Here is a 19,320-nt window from a genome sequence, read left to right as displayed (position 1 = left end):
GCCACGGAGGAAAACTCCGTGTTTCCTAGACCACGGCCTTGCCCAACACAAGTTATAAATTCGGGCACCGCCGGGAATCGAACCCGAGACCCAGGATTACAAGGCCAGCGTTCTAACCGCTAGACCACCTCATCTTATTATTATTTAGTGTTCTGTCTGACGACAGGTCCATATGAACAGCATCCTTCCATCCTTTTCTCGGACTGGGACCTGTTCATATACGTTCTTGGCAGATGATCCAGAAGTGGTTTGCCATGGCCTTCTTCTGTGTGTGAATGGAGTAATTGTTGGGATGCCACGGAGGAAAACTCCGTGTTGCCTAGACCACGGCCTTGCCCAACACAAGTTATAAATTCGAACCCGAGACCCCAGGATTACAAGGCCAGCGTTCTAACCGCTAGACCACCGTGGCTTGTTACTCCTCTCTACCTGCACACAATAGCACAAAATAGAAAAACATACATCAATGCCTTCAGAGAGATTCAAACCCGTGTCCCAGACGACGCGGTCATGTGAGAAATTCGTTTTTGTCATCCCTTGTTATGACACGGAATAAAGGAAACATTTTTAAAGATGCATTATTATCAATTGTATAAAGGCATGTAAGATCGAATTTTGCGTAGGTTTTAATTCGTCTGTTTGCCACGGCGCTCGTTTAGAAGTTATTAGCGTCCCATGGGACGACAAAGAACTGATTACCTCGCGAATATAACGCAGAGCCAAGTTACTCGTTCACCACTGAAAGACTGACGCATCGAATTAATGAGGACACGTAGTCTATATCATCGGGACTCATGAAACCGATCAGGTACACACAGCGGCAGAGCGCGTGACTCTTATTCACCTAGATTCGTTGGTTAAGGACTTAATATCAAATGCCGCGGACGTTTAATATAGAATGTTAACCAGTGAAATTAAAATGACGAGAAAGAAAGTGTCGTGACCTATTTCATAGCCGGAACCATCAGAAAAGACTGAGTAAAACCATGGAAATCCTCTATCAGTCCCGAGGTCTTGGTGGAATTCAATAAAATCCTCTCAACCGCGTAATTTCATTGATGGAGCTTCGAACACAACAGTTGAGTAGCTTTAAGTATTGGTAATTCTAAAGTAAATTAATGTCTCTGACGGAGCATAGTAATTCAGGGGAGAACCGGGAAATGGCGCTCAGAGGGTATTAAGGCGTCAGATACATTTCTGGCAGAGACCTGTTCTGCCGCGTATCGGAGAAGCGCATTCCGCCATCTTGTTGTCGTGAGATCACATTCAAATCGAAATGAGTTTCTCAAACATTCCAACGGCATCCATAACATGAGTTCAAGAAAAACCTACGTTCTGTTTATATTAAAATACATTTTCCATCATTTTATGATAAAATATATTTCTTCGTGACATTTATATAAATAAAACACCTGAAGATTAACACCCAACTGCTCGAAGCATTATACATCCATGAGGTAATAATTGAAGTATTTTGTTTTAGAGCTAGGCCTATTGAAATAAAATTGCCGTGGCCTACTTCAAATACAAGGCATTTTCCCTGGAATAACTTGGAAAATCCACGGAAACCCTGACGCAGCTTTGTCCGGTGTCGGAACCAAGATTCGAACTTCGGACCAACTACATACAAAGTACCTAGGTCTAACCATTCGACAGCTATTTTTGGTTCAATGACACTGCTCCAACTGCTGAGTTTATGTAGTTTCTAATGACACAGGGTATATTTAAAGGTAATTATGAACGATTTAACCTCTTTTAAGTTTTCGTCCCAGCGTTTAATAAAGGAAAAAGTGAAATTCGTAGACGACCCGACAAAGATACGAAGCCAAAACCACCAAATACGAAGCTGGCGAGCTAACCAATTCACCGCCATGTTCCTTAATAATATTCACAGCAATAAACACAGACCATTTCGACCGTGATTATAATAAAATCAAGAATAATTTTAAATTTCCTATAATCCTCTCCGAATCGTTATGCAGATTTAAAAGTGACATTTCTATCGTAAATGTTGGCTGCTTTCCACTTGTATTTCAAAGCTTTCCCGTTTATTTCAAGAGATTTATCTATACAGCGAAAGGATTAATATCAATTTACGGTTCAAATACGATTGTAAAAAGTTCGATCCGACCATAGGAATTTTCCTGTGAAGATACAAACCCTTAAGCTTACACGCACGAGGTTGTTAAATAACGTGAGCCGATGGCATTAACATCAATGAGGAGGATCTATCTCGTCTGTTAATTGTCCCCTAGAAGCAAACAACTGAATGGCTATTAGTCGTTTTTCACGAATGGAAAAATACACAGCGATTGTTAAATTCTACGTGAACCAGTAAAAGACACAGACATAAACCTCACGGTGTTGACTTACCATTAAAATGCGCGTTGAAAACGTAACCAACGCTTAATAATTAACCACGATTACATATCTAATAAAATTATAGACAATGGCAGACACTTTTGGAGTTGTCCGCGGCCATAAAAATCAGGGGGACTGAAGTCGGGCGACCTCGGTGGCCAAATCCCGCTTGAAAGTAATCGCTCACTGAACACATCGATCAGAAGGGCCGTGGAGGCTTGGTCCCTGCACATGCTTTCAGTTCTTTGTACGTCGTCTCGTAAGGATACAAGAACAGATGTTTTGCGTTGATAAACACGAGCTTTGTAGTGGTAACACGTGACCGTCACACTGTCCTCCGCCGACGACCTTGGTGTGGGGGGCGTGAGAAAGTTTCACTCGCCTTATTGCGATGTGTTACGTGAGATCGGGGGTTCCCCTCCATAACAAAACACACGTTCCACCAAGAAAACTTCGACTTCACGTAACAACAGCTCGTTCGAAGAGCGCATTGACCACAGCACAGCTGGTTAATGACATATAGCGATCAAGGTAGTACAGTCACGTGACATAATTCATGTGAGTCACGTGGGGTGGGGGCCATAGGGCGAAATCTGGGAAAATTATAAATATATAGAAATTTATATATGATTTAAATCAGCTCGCAGAACGTACTTCAGACATCGGGCGATGCCTACGTATGTAAGTCTTACTATCGCATATCTTCCGTGTCCTGTTTCTTCTACACAGGCGGAGGGAGGATTGCGTGTGAATTGCTCATAGAACTGCGAGGTAGGGGGTGGGTGGGGGATATTGGAGGTGGCACACGGAGTGCGCATGTGCGGTGTGATTGGTTTTTAGGTTATTTAAAGACGAAGCTTTGTCTATATGTGGATCTACAGCACCTGAAAGACCTTGGTCTCCGCTCTTCTTAGTCAATCGGCAGGACTCCTTGGATGAGATTTTGAGGTCGGTACAGACATTGAACGAAGCACGACAGACAAGCCAGTGACGATAGAAATATTTACATATCATTGACTTTATAGGATGTTCTGAACATGTAGAATATCAGGTAAATACAGATTCCAGCAGAAAAGATAACAACATTTACTTCCGATATTCTTAAATTTATGAATTAAAATCGTATTTATAAATTTGAGACCACCAAAAGAACGTACACAACGCGTAGTGTTTTAAAAGTGTCATCGTTGACGTATGCAGAGTGCGTCGTCTACCTTAACGCGCTGAGTGAGCAGGAAGCTTCCAGAAACTGCCGCATTTTAAAATGACAAATGGATTACGGAAGGCTGCATGGATTTTAAAAAACAAAATTTGTCTTTCTTGGCGAACGGTAACTAACCAAATTTGAATCTTAGAATATATTCATGGTACTTGAGACCAATTTTTAACATTTATGTAATCAGCCAAACGTATTTAAGACTTAAAACGTGTTTATCTGTGGAAGGAGGTGGTTTATGAGGTTGGAATAACAAATTTCGAACGAAGCACGTTTTCGACAAAGTTTTTGGGAGGTTACACAATATTAAAAACAGTGCAGATTTTAAATTTGAACTAAAATCGAAGTAACACTAATTATAACAGAACTGCACAAACATATTTAATTATTTCACAAGGTACAAGTGTAATTACTTTGCTATTCTGTGTTATTAATGTCAAGTACATTCAACAGCGACTAACTTATCCTATTCCAAATACAGGCATAAATCTGATTCATCATTTAAAAAACCACAAGCAACTTCTCAACATCGCATCGGGAATATTTAACCTGCTCAGAGCTCGACCTCCTTCCGACTACTTTTTTTCAGTAAATCATCCAACCAGATCCAACGCACCCACAAATTACCCCGAACACCCAATTAAATAGTTACTCACTAACACCAGATATGACCAAGGTTCGGACCCAATTAATCTGTTACAAGACGGGAGTAATTGCCAAGACCTGAAATGGGGTTCCCTAGTTAACGTTGAAGAACGTTTAACTGTATAAGGTATATTTGTACCGAGATAAAATTCTAATGTATATCTTTACGTCTTATCTATACGTGACGTCATCCTCCGACAGCTTATCTGTGTGTTGCGTCCATACTCGCTCTAGAACCGTTCTTTGTTTCCAAATAAATGCCCAAAACTCCTAAACCGTAAGAGTTAGCTTAAATCTGTTTGCAAATTTGAAAAGCTCCTGTTTATTTACGTATTTCAGTCGCAATTTGTCCGATCTAACTCTCACGCTTTAGACGTGGCGAGCGGTTGAAGTTAAGAAACGAGGGTGTAGTTATTACGTGTTTTGGGTAATTATTTCGACAATTTATAGAACAAATGAAACATCACGTAGAAAAAGCTCTGTATTTAAACTTCAATTTACATTTAGGTTTATATTCTCTATCTTACGTAGGTCTCGAGTTCTTGGCGTTTGAAGACGTTACACACCAGCGTTAAATTCCGTCGAGTGTGCCGTGATTTCATAAACGTTATTCAACGTTAAAAGAGTGTGTTCATTAAGGAATGTGTTAGAAGTGGTCTAGTACTGATTGAGACTGGTATTTCGAAGCTGGGAGGGTGAGGGGAGGGTTTTGGAGAGGGTAAAGATAATATTAAAATGTTTGAAACTAGGAAGTAATGGGGACAAATTCGAATGGAATTATTTTAAGGTTGATGAAGAGACAACTTATAAGAAAATAATAAGTTGTATTAATGATATGAAATTAAGAATTATAGGGAATTATCTGTATAAAATCCGACGTAAAATTCAGGAATTTATCATCTGAATTGTGGATGATTAATCAGAACTTCAGAGATAATAATTCCTATCTACAGTAAGAAAACAGAACAATTCATTAGAGATGGTTATGTTGGAAAACATCAAAAAGCTTGTGATTCGGAGACACAAAATCTGTAAAGATATAACTCAGAAGTAGAGTAATTTCGGCTATAATGCTAACCTAAGATTTATATTGTCCACACAGCTGTGTTACACGTAATAAAATCTGTATGTGTCTAATCGAGCAAAGACTTTTGTAAGCACAAAACAGCAACTGAATACGTGTTTTGCCAAGTAACACGTGCCATAATCATGGTTCTACATGTGTGTTCTAGGAGGCAGAAGTTATTATTTATATGTGCTGATAAAACTACAATCATGAACGATGCTGAAATGCCTCAACCAAGCGAAGGATGTTAAAAATGTTTCTCAATATTTCGTTAAAAACGTTTTTAATACAAACAACACGCCCCCTCCCATAAAACCACTCGCCCCCCCCCCCCCAGGACGGCGCGCCCCACACTTTGGGAACCTCTGGTCTATAGCATCAGACAACACGCTGACATGATCGAAGCCAATTTGTTTCTTACTCAAAGTCAGGTCTCAAAGCTTTCAGGTGACATCAAAATAGTTCGCTGGACCATCACTTCATTAACCTTAATTACATTAGGGCAGTTCAGTCGCACACCTTATGATACAACGTGAATCAACAAAACAGATCTTGACTTTTTCACGGCAACGAGTCCAAAGTTGGCTGTCTTCTGGGTAGTACGGTAGAATTTCATCAACGTTTCCGAGGCCCTGCTGCCTCCATCATCAGCCCTGATGATGGAGACATCAAGGACCTCTAACAGATGCTGTCCATTTGCATCAAGACTGAATTGTACAAGTCCTACGCGCGTCACATGTCAACAGAATAAATTTCAATGAATAAAGAATGTGACGTGTGTCGACAGCAAATACGATTAAATAAGTTTTAAAGAATTAATATACGTTAATATGCGTGTGTAGGCACAGAGCTTTCAAAAAAGAAAGAAACTCTTCACAATGTACGTCACTAGAAAACGTCTGATGCACTTAAAAAAAACACCGAGGTCACGTGCCTAGGGGACGCTTTTCTCGCAGTCCGACATTTTGACAAATCCAGTCCATGACATACGACGTCATCAGTTTCAAGACGCACAGGGAACGGCGTCCCTCATCTGCGAAACATTTCACAGACGACATTATGAAAGAATTCAAATTTTCCTTCCTGTAAGATGGACAAATTTTAATATTCACTGAAGCTTATATTTTATTCTTATACGCATGCGTAAGACATGAAAAATACATATAAGAAAATAAACATTAGGTAGTATATTTGCGTGATATTGTGAATTAGGTTAATATTTTAATATTTTCCGTCAAATCACAAATTTTAATAAGATAATAAAATATAAAATATTTAAAATATCATTTCACGTTCCGCATCGAATGATCGATTTACAAATTCGAACGTTCCAATTTGTAAATCGATCATTCGATGCGGAACGTGAAATGATATTTTAAATATTTTATATTTTATTATCTTATTAAAAATTGTGATTTGACGGAAAATATTAAAATATTAACGCGGAATTATCATTTCATAATTTATTTTCTGTCTTAATTATTTCTCTCTTCTGTCAAATTCTTCCGACGTTTCGTACTTATTCTCATTTCATCTCAAATCAACTGTCTGAACAAAGCATTTCATTTCAAAAGTTACATCGACAACTGGTAACCCAGTAACATTATAAGCAAGATTTCAGGTTGTACCGCTGTGTAGTCTGTTACAAGTTTACCGATGTTTCGAAAGTCGTTTCCGACTCCATCATCAGGGGGATTACGTAGCCGCGACGGCTTACAAACAGCCTTCACACAAAATATATTTAATTTAAAAAAATACATTTCTAAAATAAATTATATCCAGCCGAATATATCGAATTTATTTATTAAATAATTTTAACTCGGCTTAAAAAGAATTATAGTCATACCTTGTGATAAAATAGTATACAGTATCGGTTACACTAAAACTATCCTACGCTATGCTGAGTCGTATTCTGCTAAAATGCAAGAACATTACTGTACATTTTATCTTTTATTCGAGGTATTGTAAATGACATTCCATCATTACTGACAATTCTCTAATACGTAAATATATACGAGTGTATATTTATAGGTTGGTGATATTTTAAAATCATAATTGGACTGCAGGCAATGTATAAAAAGAATATACTCTAATAGCTTCAATATTTATCTGTCATTGGCCGGAAACTTATCAATGCAGTCACCTTACGTATTTCGACGTCCAAATCGACGCTTTGTGAATTCCATTATTTGGCCTCCTCTCGTGTCGAAAGGCAGTTACGAGGTTCAGCATCGTTTCAATTAGCCCTCGGCCACGAACGCGATGTCATGCCAAGACAACATTAACTCGGTACAAAGTAGTTCTGAGTTCAAATCTTGTTCGAGTGAAGCAATCTGCCACATCCGTCTCGATTTCGCTGCTTAAAGATAATTCACCTGTTTCCCTGCTTCTCTGTTTTATTTATATAACGACACTTTATCAACTGCACGTTTCGCGATCTTCAAAACTTTAAATGTTTGCCAGAAAATTTATCTCATATCAAAATAAATTACTGGCATATTCTGACGTATTGGGGCGACTGTGCGACTGTAAAAACTGCCCATATTCTACTTACAAGTCAACATTTAGAAGGCTTACAGTTAAAGCCTTATGATAGAAGATTTATTAACGTAAAACCTTAATTTAGATTTATATAGCAGTTATTTAAAATATAATATGCCAAGAGTTTTACGTATTAAATAAATGTTTCTAATATGAACCCAATATTTTCTATCAGTATTTTAATAAATACAATTAAATTCCCCATTGCATTGTAACGTTATTCGTATAAAATTAACATTTATAAGTCTTTCCGCCTGTTTTATCATAAGCAACAGACATGGTTAACCGCACCAAATTCTTCCCTTCGTTTTAAAATATATATTTAAGACGTCGGTAATTCTCTTCATAAAAATAATAAGTAAGTATACATGGTCCATTCGACTACATAAATAATCCGGCTTGCTAATCAGTTCATGAATTTAAAACACATATAAGTGTGGGCTGTTCATCATCGGACATTTATTTTCTGTGTACGATACAGACAAATTTGATTACCTTTCGTCAATATTCGTGGATTATTACGAAGGAATTTAAGAAACGTATGACAACCGAATATCACGAGTAAGTCCCGGATTAATAAGTCCGTTTTTAGCTCATAATTCCTTTTGTAGAATAGGGCAGTTTGTTGGTACCTTCTTGCCAGAAAACGTTCTGCGACTTTCCATTACTTTCTCCAACTTTCACTCCTTTCCGTGTTCTTTTGTTACAGGCTTGTGTTTCCGTTCCAGAGAGCAGCTGTAAGAGTTAACTGTCAGATACAGAGCAGAAGAAGATGAAATGAAAGCGTGGCCTTCGGTACAGCGCGGTCCAAAGTAGTGAAGACGCCTAACAGATGCTTCAACATCATCCAACCATCGAATTCGGCACGATACAACGATACTAATCGAATCGACATGGTCTTTCTAATTCGATACATATCATAATCAACCCAGAAAAGCCACTATAACGTCCATCCCGCTTACAGGGACCCCCCAAACGCAATTTTTAACCAAAAAAAAACATTAACTTTTTAGTGTTATAACAGATATTTTTTCGTGTTTTTCTATCAGTAATTTCTGGATAAATCTGTAGATATCATTCCAATTATTTATCAGATTACGTGATATGCCACCTAAATTCAACTGGACATATGCAAGAACGAAAATTCACTTAACAAATTCTTGATTCGTATTTTATTCGTAAAAAATATATTATATTAAAATAATAAAAAATAAATAATTTTAAATCGTATTGGGTTCAGTTATGTAACGTCTGATTCAAGCCGGTGATGGGTCCCAGTGTCACGGAAACGGCTTACGAGACGAGATATCGATATATGTGACAGATAACAATCGAGAAATGTATCCCTAAACTCATTCTGGAAAGTTAAGTGAGAACGAGATGCCAGGTAATTTTCGAAAATGAACACGACGTGACCTTCGTGGGTTCTTAAATTATTTATATTCGTGAGTCCAATCGAATTGTATTAAATCGCAACTTTCAATGAAAATAGTACAATGTACGTACAAAATAAAAACTTAAACAAGGCGAAAATGCTGAACTATTTTAAAAGCCGGAGAATCTGTTGACCAGCTCAAAGAATTATATTCCCTTGAGATTGACTCTGGCCAATGGCGTTATGTATTTCTTACGTTGACATCTGTTCAAAATATACCCAGATTCGGATGTTTAATTTCGTCTAACAAACTGATCTTTCCTGTGTTTGTCCTATATCGAATTTATCTTATTTTTCTCCATTACATTCTTCGTTATTTTCCAATCTTCGTCAATCGATCCTCCTTATTATTTCCATTACAGTCATTTCCAATATATTAGTTGTATTTTAGCCTGTTTTATTACGTATTTACTGACATCTCAAAGTAGCTAATGTTTTTGCCACGATCTGTACGTACGTAAGAAAGCAACTTGAATTCCACTGAACGGTTTTCTGCATGAGTGACTTTTGAAAATGTTATAAAAGGAAGTGTAGTGTTTTAGATAAACTCCAAAGCGATGGTGCTGCCTCCGAGCGATGAAAATGTGCAAGAGTTTTCTGGGTTCCTCACACAGTAGCTACTGTTGAGAGCGAAAGCTGTACAAGTTCCATAAGTCTTGTAGAAATCCTAGGCCCCTACACACAGACTGTGCTTGTATTTTGATATCACTCCGCGGTCGGAACTACATCAATTTACATTTACTTGGAAATCTGAACGCAATAATGTCTTCAAAAGCGGGACGAAAGGGCTTATAAGTGTTTTATTGCGAAACGAAACAAGTTGTCTAAGGAGTGTTGTACTGTATAAGGAATTAGAATTGGGGGTGTAGCAAGGAGGAAGGTAGGGATTTTCAAGTTGATCTGAGAAATGATGATCCACCCCCCCATCCTCCGTGCAATACCGATGTCTGGCGAGAAAAGATGCTAACTACATTAAAGTGCATGGAAGTTTTTGCAGTTAAATAAATTAAAACAGACAAGGATTTTAACAGAACTGAACACTGAAAAATGTCTATATAAAATTATCAAGTGTTACTAATTTATTGGTATAAGGTATTAGGAAAGGTTAGGTTAGGTTATTTTACGTTAGGTTAGGTTGGATTATGTTAGGTTATGTTAGTTTAGGTTAGGTTATTTTACGTTAGGTTGGATTAGGTTAGGTTGGATTAGGTTAGGTTATGTTAGTTTAGGTTAGGTTAGGTTAGGTTAGGTTAGGGTAGGTTAGGTTATTTTACGTTAGGTTAGGTTAGGTTAGGTTAGGTTAGGTTAGGTTATTTTACGTTAGGTTAGGTTGGATTAGGTTAGGTTATGTTAGTTTAGGTTAGGTTAGGTTAGGTTAGGTTAGGTTAGGTTGGATTATGTTAGGTTATGTTAGTTTAGGTTAGGTTATTTTACGTTAGGTTAGGTTAGGTTAGGTTGGATTAGGTTAGGTTATGTTAGTTTAGGTTAGGGTAGGTTAGGTTATTTTACGTTAGGTTAGGTTAGGATAGGATAGGTTAGGTTAGGTTAGGTTAGGTTAGGTTAGGTGAGGTTAGGTTAGGTTCGGTTCGGTTAGGTTAGGTTAGGTTAGGTGCAGATATTGTAAGAGGGTAATGCAAATTGAAACTAAAAATAAATATACACGAACTGTGGACATAACATAAACATTAGTAAATGGATGCTCTGTGCGATCCTCAGGTGAAAACACGATCCAAATCAAAGGACATTACGAAGGATTAAAATAAATAAAACTGAATTTAAATGTTTCGTGTTCAGATAATTATCGATTGATAATTTTTCTATTTAGGATATTTTACGACATTTTAGGTCATTTTGTTTTTCCTCTGGATTTCGCATGGCTTTGAAACTGTAACAGTTACTGAACGGACCTCTTAATACCATGGATATGGTATCAAATCTGCAGGCACTGGGCAAATAGAAATACAAGTATTAACTCTTGCAGTTAAATCTGTTTCCCGATAAGATAAACCGCTTTGGGGATGTTCATTAAAATGGTACTTTGATATGTTTGGGGGGGGGGGGGGAGTGGACGAAACTCTTATCTCTAGAATATCAAGTGATTGCGTATCGGTCCGTGTGATTTTAATTCAATTATCAATGTCACTTTTTATTCGATAATTTTCGCGACAAATATGTGATGTCTGTAGGCTACTTATTACACCTGGAATTTATTCAAATATTATTTCACTCACCAAGATACGATCTGGCTATATTTTACTATCCTTTATGTCCCGTCGGAATTAACCTATTAACACATCAATCATGCGTATAATTCCTATGTGAATGCTGATTTTCTTATGTTAGTTAAAAATACAAATTTTTACCTTCAGATGGAACTAACTTCTGTTCTTCGCCATGATCCACCATCCCCAATAAATTAATGACAATAAAAGGTGATCCTTCTAGAATGTACTTCATAAAGGTTTACACCGAACAAAGCCACGTGGTGAGAAGTAACACGTGTTAAGGCGACAAAGGAGTCAGTAGACTTTAACCAGTCTTTGTGTTTTTTTCCTTGAAGCTTTCGTATATTATGCATTACAAAATCAAACAAAAAAATTTTGTTGTTTGTAGTTACAGAACTGGCAGTAGCCACAAACAGGCAGCCACCATACAAAACTTCATAGAATCCACAGCATTGTATCGTAACATAAGTGTTTCCTGTGACTCGATGAAACGAAGGGTAGGAATGAAGGGTAATTATAAAATGTTGAATTTATAAGGCGAGAGAGCACTGAACGTGGGTAAAATTCCTGGAGGACACAGTAAATCTACATAATTAACACACCACTGACTTATATTTGCATCCATTTCAGAAGAAGTACTCAGTTGGTATGAATACAAAGACCAGACATAACCACACGAAAGTATATAATTTCGTATCAAATAACAAACAAAGAGACTGCTACTTGTTAAATAGCAGTTTTTTTATTACTTAGCTGTTATAAAATATATATAATGTGAGTCTAATGTCTGTGTGGCGCAGTGACGCGATACGTCCGTGCCCCTGGCCAGATCGGCAACGAGCTTTTCGAAGAGCTCAGCGGTCGAAATCGCTTCGCCTCTAAATGGATGGCTTCGAGGCATTTAGGCACACATCACAGTACTGTGAAAGCCTTGCTTTCCGTGAAACAGATGCAGTGTCCAGACAATGACGACACCAAAGGCCCACAGCAAGTGGAGGATGAAAATGTGTTGAGGCGAGACAGAGAAGTGCAGTGTGGGTAATGTACTTTAGTGTATTCGACGTTATTACAAATGTGTGCTGCAAAGCTTGGAATTACAAGTTACTGTTATTAATTAATGAGGACACTTATGAAACGTCTTTAAACACCGCAGAAGCCAGAGATATAAATTAATCATCAGGCCAAAACAATTTAAAGATCAATTTACAACGGCCTACTTAAAATAATATAAAGAGTTCTTACAAAGTAATTAAAGTTTCCATAGATTTCTTACGAGTAGATTAGAACAGACGTAAAAACAACAATTTATTTATTCTTTCTTTGTGTTGTGGCGCCGTGTAGTCTGGTAGAAGTTTACCGACGTTTCGGAGGTACTTCCTTTCTCAGCATCACAACTCCGAAACGTTAGCAAATTAACAGACTACACAGCGATACAACCCAGAAGGCAGACATCTTTGATTACGTAACTCGCCATTTGGGAAGTTTCGAGAAGAAATTGCTCAAAATTGAGAACCAAATCGAGAAATTATGATGTGTTGTGTGCATGGTGAGATATAAGCAGATATATCTCTGATACATTTCTTTATGTACAAGTTTAATGCAGATCTGCCAAGACGAGAGAGGTTATAAGGGGTTTGTGGGAAGACGCCATCAGCGAAAACTGAATAGTACCGACAGAGTGAAGACTTGGCGGTGTAACCAGCGCCAGTCATGACCAATAAAGACTTTACAACACTGAAATAGTTTGGAAGGTCGTACAGAAATTATTAGATGTTTGTCCCTGCAGTTTGTACAAGAAATTACGAAGGATGACAGACGAAATAAGGTTCATATTGTGTTCTGAGTTTATGGGCTTAACTGAAAAGATGGAAAGATCATCTCATGTACATCGGTCAAGAATCTACTTTGTACAACTCTGGCTGTCATCATGATATGACGAGGGTGTAATGAAATACGGGATTCTTCAAGAAGCAGTTGATCTTAAAAACGTATTGGCTACGTTTCTAAGTGAGTCTTTCACCAAAGAATTTTTGAACTGAGAACGTGCCTGTACGAATATTATTTTATTCTAAATATTTCCAGTTTACTTACATCGTAGTTTTGAAAAGTGATATTAACTTGTAAGCAGACCAAACACTTTCAAGCCGGTAACATTATGCGTACGTATACTTAATTTAAATTTTTCGTCACTTATCGAAATTTAAACAGAAAACCAAATCAAATATTCTCACAGTTGCCAAGACAATCGACATTCCACAAAATAATCTCATAAATGTTGGATATTTTTTTAAAAAATCTGTTGTCATATAACATTTCAGAATTTCTATTGACAGTAGCTACTGTCTGGTAGACGTTTATCGACGTTTCAGAAGTCCTTGCTTCCTTTATCATCAGGCCTATGATATCTCTGTGATAAGAGCTACACGTCGCCCTGATGATGGAGGCTTAAATCACTTCTGAAACGTCGGTAAACTTCTACCAGATTACACGGCGCCACAACCCAGAAGGAAGCCATCTTGTACTCACCGATATGAGAAACACAAATCTTGCTTTGATACTGAATTACTCAGTTACTTAAGTCATATGGGTTTACATTAGAGAGTGACAGCGTATGATGAATTTTAAAGGTTGTGTATGAACTTGGACGTGGCCTACTTTAAGACACTATCGTGGCATTTATCTTGGAGGAATTAAAAGGAGAAGAAATTCGGGACAAACAACATTCGAGGGTCGAACTCGGAACTTGCGGACACCAAAATGACGTCACAACCACTCAAATGCGATGCGGGACGTAAAAATTGTGGCGCTGGGGGAGGAGGGAATCAGTACAAGCGTCGAGATGTCCCCGACATTGAACCAAAAATAGTCTCTCAGGATCTGCAGTTGTTTTGGCATCCTGGAACGTTTTTGGTGTCTTGTGGATTATCGAGTCATAGAAAATAGTCGGAGTAATATTCTGCCTCATTTCAAATGTTCAGATTTGAAGATGGAGGCAGCATGTTCCACAAACACGTTGGCGTACAACGTTAATATTTATTTGAACAACAGTAAAGCCAGATGAATATTCATCTACGACAATTCATTATCTCTCCATGACTCACTGCTTCATTTGAAGACGAGGTCACGAGGCGATGTGGAGATGATCATGAATGATGATGAATATGAAGGATATGGAAGGAGGCGTTCGTAAGAAAATTATCAAGCCTAAATATTGAGTTATTTAATGACACTTTACCAACAGCACAGGTTACAAAGAGAGTAATGATAAATTATAAATGTGTGAAGAAAGTGGTCGTGGCCTATTTAATTTACTGTCACAAATGTGTTTGAGAGAAACCGTCTGAGGGGCTATATTCTACCTCCAGGCCTTCGAGTACGTAGCAGGAATGCTAACCACGCGCCGGATAATTAATTGAGGAAAGGAAGTTAACAAGACACGCGAGTCGATGGCGTTTATCAACCATTTTGGATAAACGCCGACTACGACTCGTTCACTTTATTACAGATGCCAGTAAGACGAATATCGTTACCGACCTCTGTCGGCGTGTGTTATTTAACGACGCTACTTCAGTGCGCGGGTTATTTAATATCGATTTTAATATTTAATTCTTCGATATTTCTTATCGAGTTTTATGAGAATATGATGCACACTAAGAATCAAAGACTAGTATTTTGCTATTATTTGTTTCAATATAGTAACCCGGGACTTACAAAGAACTGAGTAAAATCACGAGACTTCTCGGTCTGACAGCGTGATGGCTGTAGACCGTCGGAGATCCGAACCGCTGTCCTCGCACTAGAAGGGTTTAAGGTCCCTAACGCCATCTGCGGTCACGCTCTGTCCCACGATATCAATAGGTCCAGCATCGGACGATATTCAGGGCCCGTTCAATGTAGGAGCCACGTCCCTCAGAAGCTTTCTGAAGTCGGGAAATATTCTTCCGGGCAATTTAGCTCAAATGGTTGCTTTGCGACGTCTCTCCTCTTCAAGATTCTGCCTTTATTTCGCGTTTCTTCTAACGGTGATGCATGTCCAGGCCACGGCTTCAACGTTTGTTTAATCTCCGTAACAAACTGAAGAAGACAAATTTCGTAAACGATTTCTTTTGGTCGAGACATTACATTATAATAGGCCAGACGTTCCATATCCTCAATTACTCATCGCTACATCGGACTTAAAACGAACTAGGCTGAAGAAACTCTTTCGTTAAATCTCTCCAAAAATCTACAAAAATTGTCTCTGAACGTTCAACCGCCCAAACAGAGTCTTTACGTTAGGAAATCAACTTTTTTAAGTCCATTAGTCACTGTTTCCCAGGGCGTGTTTCTAAAGTCGTTTGGATTTTATTGAAAGAACAGACGCGGAATCCACGCGGAAGAGTCTTCTAATGTGCATATGAAGAACTGCCAAATTCAAGACTGGAATGTAGTTCATAAATTCTTATTTTGAAACATCAAAATATTTCAGCGATTACACATAACTCCCTTTTAGCTGACTTTAATTTCTTTAAAACATAAGTAAGCTTATGACGCGTCTTAAACTCTGTAATGGATTTTCACAAAATTGGTCTGAAAGCCACAAGACCAGAAGCGAATCGAGATTTATTTATCTAATTTGATAAAATCGATAACTTCAGCGTAAAAACGCGGGAGCTACCAAATTGGCCTGCAGGGTCCTAGAATAATATATTATAAAATCACTGCACAACATTTAATTTTTGTTAACTTAGGCGTAATATTTATAGAATTTAAAAGAGCAAAACCATTTACCGAATGAAATAACACGAAGTTATAATTCTATTTCCAGTTCGACGGCGTAAAATAATAATTCATCCGAGCGGGAATGCGAAATCTTTTAAAAAGATATCTTTAACAACAACACAAACAAATTCGGTAATACGTATATCTACAACTCAAGAATTACAAACATGGCGACAATGCGAAACTTTGTGGTTATTTATTATTTAGTGTTCTGTCTGACGACAGGTCCATATGAACAGGATCCTTCCATCCTTTTCTCGGACTGGGACCTGTTCATATACGTTCTTGGCAGATGATCCATCCAGAAGTGGTTTGCCATTGCCTTCTTCTGTGTGTGAATGGAGTAATTGTTGGGATGCCACGGAGGAAAACTCCGTGTTGCCTAGACCACGGCCTTGCCCAACACAAGTTATAAATTCGGGCACCGCCGGGAATCGAACCCGAGACCCCAGGATTGCAAGGCCAGCCTTCTAACCGCTAGACCACCGTGGCGGTACTTCGTGGTTATATCTGCAAAATTTTAACGTAGTCAAAAATCTTTGACAACTTAATAACTTATTCTCCCCAGATGTAAAACTTATTCTTACATAAAATGTTATTAATATTAGTCTAATTTTTAAACATTTCGTAGCCTACAATACGGGAATCAACATTGCAGGAATAGGAAATGTTTCACGAGTTCTCTTTGGAACTCCTTCTGAGGCGAGACTCTAATGCTGAAATGTCGTCCTCTAGAATAACCCACTGTTTCGTATCCATGGCAACGAGCTCCCAAACTGCCCCGCTGTAACATATACACGGCACGTCTGGTCGCCGCACATAATATAAATTCCTCCGTTCACTGGCCAACACTTACACATTCATTCTCCTTCTGCCCAAGTTCTTTGCCTGTCTTTTTCAAAGTTCTGGAAGCCATTTTCATTCTCTTATCTCGCAGTGTACTGTTCCGTCCACCATCCTTTATCCATCTTAAACATACTTCATTTTCAATTTAAGATATGAGGACGGTGATTTGTTCTTCATTTCACACCGAAACCTTGTTTCGGGGTTGTCTGGGGGTTACAAATATAATCTGCAAGGACCAAGCTCAAATTCTTCGGGGTCATAACATATTCCAATCAGTGTTGTGGAATAAAGTAAAGTTGCTGTCCGCTTTAATTAATAACCTGTCTACTTGAATCGACTTAAGACCTCTTTTGTACGCTGCCTCTGTAAAACACACTCACACAGTAGAGCTTCGACAAATTAGAAATAATATTCCGAAACGTCCGAAAATCTGCAGGTCACTTTTCATTGCCAGGTTCTTTTACCATTTAAAGAAAAGTTTTCAGTTGCTTTGACCATCACTAAATCTGATAAGAGACGAAAGGTTACCTTTAAAATGTCCTGAGAAGGATCGAAGCCAGGATATATTAGGCAGGGGGAGGTCATTGCCTCTTGTTACATGAAGAGATATCTCGTGGTCCGCAAAGTTATTCTGAAAGTAAATCACTTCCTGAGAGAATTAACCGCGTAGTTACAGTTCTCTGGCAGTCACAGCGCGTCCAGGGACTAGAACAGAAATTCCATTACCTAATCATCCCCTTTAAGTCCCCTGATCCTATCTCCATTTAAAGTTGTAATATGAAACCAAATGTTCAGCATACCAAAACTGATACCAAAATAAAAAAAAAATTCTCTTCAATTTCATTAATTTTTGCTACCAAACGAGTGTGAGATGATTTTTACCCGAGGATAATTCTGCACAGACGTGATAATGTTATCAAAGGTAGAACTTTATCTCGAGATGTTACTTAAATTCTATTGGACTTCATTTATATTCGCACGGCAATTATTTACGTGTTTTGAGTAAGTGATTAGTAACAGATCGTTTTAAATCGTGTAATAAATATTAAAAATTAGAACGTATAAGGAATTAAAACAAAATGAAACATCACACTGAATATTACTGAATAAAAATGTAGCCAAGGAAATTAAAGAATATATATTTCACGACGTAATTAAAAGTATTCGTTTATATGCAAATTAAATGCAAAAAGTGACTGAGAAGTTGAGGAAACTATGGACGGTTGAGTATGATTATTTAAGATGCCTTAATGTAACAAGAAAATACAATGAATAATGAAACACTATGAGGTTAAATATTATGTGACCTCATCTGTAATAAAGTGACCCAGGAATCACAGCGCTGAGGTCGGACTGATATCGAACTAATTGATGAGGTTAACACTGTTATGTATTGTACGGAATCATTAAATTTGTTACAGACGTTGAATGTCCGGAAGATGGAGACTGTAACACGGGACTACCGCGAAGACTTAAACGGATTAAGTCAGGAAGACTTTAGATGGTCTGTGGGCACGGGTCACGGTCTTGTAGCTTCACTGGAAGACACTGTCTACGTTTCACCGATCCTTGCTGCCTCCATCATCAGGAAAACGGCCATGAAACAGTCATCTTTCGTTTCCGTTACATCACTTTATACATTTTCTATCACGCTTCAAATATCCCACACTAAGATTCCATTACGTTGGCTCATATAACCACACTTACACACATCGCCGTGCAATTAACAGGTTAAATGAGCGACTTTCCAGTAAGATACTGCACCAAAAATTTTCGTAATGTAAAAAAATTATCTGGCTTCCCGCAAGTATAGTCCACGACTGTAATCTTGAGACTTGCAAGGAATGCAGGGAAGTCCGCAAGTCTCAAGATTACAATCGTTGACTGTACATTCATTTCTAAACCCAGCCCTAAATTCTAATCAATTAACTGTTGATTTTTCGTACTCCATCCATTGATAGCAGAGGAAGTTAAAGACACGCCTCCAAGAACTCCAATGTCCCCATGGCCCGCATCCTAATCCGCTGCGGACTTATCATCTGATCCGATACGAAGTAAACCTTTCCTTCTGCGACATCAAATAGGCAGCTTGCTCACTTTATTACTCGGGTCTGGGCCCCCATTTATCACCCGGGGACAATGACGCGACAGGCAGACACTAATGACGTCACAAGACACAAGACACGTCTGCAGTGACGCTGTTTCCATCGGCCGCGGCGAAAGG

At 38.2% G+C, this 19,320-nt stretch overlaps 1 protein-coding gene and 1 long non-coding RNA gene across 16 annotated transcripts in view; one reads left to right on the top strand and one right to left on the bottom strand.

Moving 5' to 3' along the window:
- Positions 1–19,320, bottom strand: part of LOC110826776 (agrin-like) — a 741,485-nt gene that overhangs the window by 560,693 nt on the left and 161,472 nt on the right. The gene's annotated exons all lie outside the window — the stretch shown is intronic.
- On the top strand, positions 3,236–9,210 carry LOC110829771 (uncharacterized). The gene is made up of 2 exons (XR_002543073.2): positions 3,236–3,309; positions 8,539–9,210. It is a non-coding gene; the product is annotated as an uncharacterized LOC110829771 (long non-coding RNA).

This window comes from Zootermopsis nevadensis, unplaced genomic scaffold, assembly GCF_977971745.1.
Source record: "Zootermopsis nevadensis isolate Lab colony 2312 unplaced genomic scaffold, Znev_1.0 Znev_ptg000009l, whole genome shotgun sequence".
Taxonomy (NCBI): domain Eukaryota; kingdom Metazoa; phylum Arthropoda; class Insecta; order Blattodea; family Termopsidae; genus Zootermopsis; species Zootermopsis nevadensis.
Note: the sequence above shows the minus strand (reverse complement) of the source record. Positions and strands in the feature narration are given on the sequence as shown.